This window comes from Sinocyclocheilus rhinocerous, unplaced genomic scaffold (genome assembly GCF_001515625.1).
Source record: "Sinocyclocheilus rhinocerous isolate Xijiao unplaced genomic scaffold, SAMN03320098_v1.1 scaffold1155, whole genome shotgun sequence".
Taxonomy (NCBI): Eukaryota; Metazoa; Chordata; class Actinopteri; order Cypriniformes; family Cyprinidae; genus Sinocyclocheilus; species Sinocyclocheilus rhinocerous.
The window spans coordinates 848,680-850,993 of record NW_015629044.1 but is presented as its reverse complement, the minus strand read 5'-3'; positions in this window follow the sequence as shown (position 1 = coordinate 850,993).

Sequence of the window (2,314 nt, the reverse complement as noted above, 5' to 3'; positions counted from 1 at the left end):
TATATATATATATATATATATATATATACTGTATACTGTATAAAGCCTCCATGGGCGGGGTGGCATTAATGCACGGGCTTACCTGGGCTTAAGCTCAGGGCCCCGGGCTGAGGAGGGCCCCCGGTGATGCCGTAAAATATTGTGACCTCATTTTATAATGAGTTGACTGTTCCTTTAAAATGACGCTTTATCACTCTGCTTTGAATGCACGTGCGCAAGCCGAGAAGGGTCAGTCAAACGCTCCCAAATATGAAAGAGAAAAGAGAAAAATTGGCAAAAATAAAGTGGAAAGTCAGTCAAATTTGTTCTTTGTCCTTTTTCATCTTAACATAGTTGAACTCGCAGTAGTTAGTTAGTCAACACACACTAGAGCTGTGTAATATCATTTTTATGATGCATCGTGATGCTAATGTGAACGATTCTAAATAGGCCTATCATACATATTAACGTACTGTTTTATTGTAAATAAAGTACTCTTGTTAAAGGCTAATAAACAAAAGTTGTGTATGCTTATGCCTTTGGAAGCAAAGCACTTAATTGCGCCGAGTGTTTCCAGATAATCGTACTTCTATCAGATAATAAACTTCTTTAAAGCAAGATTCTTTTTACGAAAAGAAAATGAATGAATGAGAAAATAATGTGGGACATGCTTGGTGTTAAAACTAGTTTTTAAGCGCAATAGGCTAAGCCACAAAAAGATCTCAATGTGTTACTGACTGACACACCCGAAGCGCGTGCACAGAAAGCTGCCTCTCAGACAGCATGCAACACTGAATAACTTCAAAATATGTCTTTGTGTAAACATAGACAGCTATGTCTTAAGTGATAGGAAACGGTTGTGGAAAAATCTGATGTGTAACATATTAGATCTGTGATTTAGATCTTATTAAGTTCTGTGATTTCTTAATATAATACACCTGCTGCTCTCTGTGTCATTAATGTTAATCAAACAACGAAAGAAAAGAGGGAATCACACTGTAAAAAGTAATCATTGAATCTACTTAAGAAAAGCGAGTAAACATAACTGATTTTTACAAATTTGTTGAGATATACACAAGTTACCTATACAAAGTTACAGTAAGTTTTATTAACTCAAAAATGATAAACTAATTTGCTTGAGAAATTTGAGGCAATCAGTTTCCACAGGTTTTCCAAGTAAGTTCAACTCATTACTTTTTACAGTGCACTCACTGCTGTTGACCAGTGAGTGTCGGCCTAGTGGTTCAAAATTTTACTTGCTCTGCCACAAAAAATAAAATTTTTTGTTATCGTTGTTTTTGACACCAAAATTTTAGAAGATCTCAATGTGTTACTGACTGACACACCCGAAGCGCGTGCACAGAAAGCTGCCTCTCAGACAGCATGCAACACTGAATAACTTCAAAATATGTCTTTGTGTAAACATAGACAGCTATGTCTTAAGTGATAGGAAACGGTTGTGGAAAAATCTGATGTGTAACATATTAGATCTGTGATTTAGATCTTATTAAGTTCTGTGATTTCTTAATATAATACACCTGCTGCTCTCTGTGTCATTAATGTTAATCAAACAACGAAAGAAAAGAGGGATCACTGCTGTTGACCAGTGAGTGTCGGCCTAGTGGTTCAAAATTTACTTGCTCTGCCACAAAAAATAAAATTGTTTTGTTATCGTTGTTTTTGACACCAAAATTTTAGATACCACTTCAATTTTACAATTCTCAATTCCAATTTCGATAACACAGCAAAAACTACTAGCCTAACAAAGATAAAGAACAAATTATAAGCAATTGCACAAATAAATAATTAGAAAAAGATACAAATTAAATAATGCTTTAGTGTTTTTAGGTTTGTAGGTGTTCAGATACAGGAACTGAATAATCAAATGTAAAATAACATTGCATATTCTTCACTGTATCGCGTAAATATAGATTAATCCTTGTTAAAACCAGAAAAGTTATTCAGTAAAGAGCAGTGAGTGATTTTCTCAGTTTTATTTATTTATTTTCACATTAAGGGCACCCGTGCACACTTGCAAATACACGTGTATATAATAAACATTCATGATGCAGCAGTGGCCCGATGAGGCAGTGACAAATCCATCAACTGTCCTGAGCGTCTTTTGAGTCCTTATTGTCGAGCCTGTGGCCTTAATTTTAAGTAAAGATGCAAAAATACTACGGTGGCCGAGAAGAGCAAAGCAAATCACAATTCTGAAAACAAAATAACAAATTAAAAACGCAAATGCAAGTCTAAAAAACAAAATAACAATTCAGAAAACACAACAACAATTCAGAAAACATTATAACAAGTCAGAAAACACAATGACAAATTC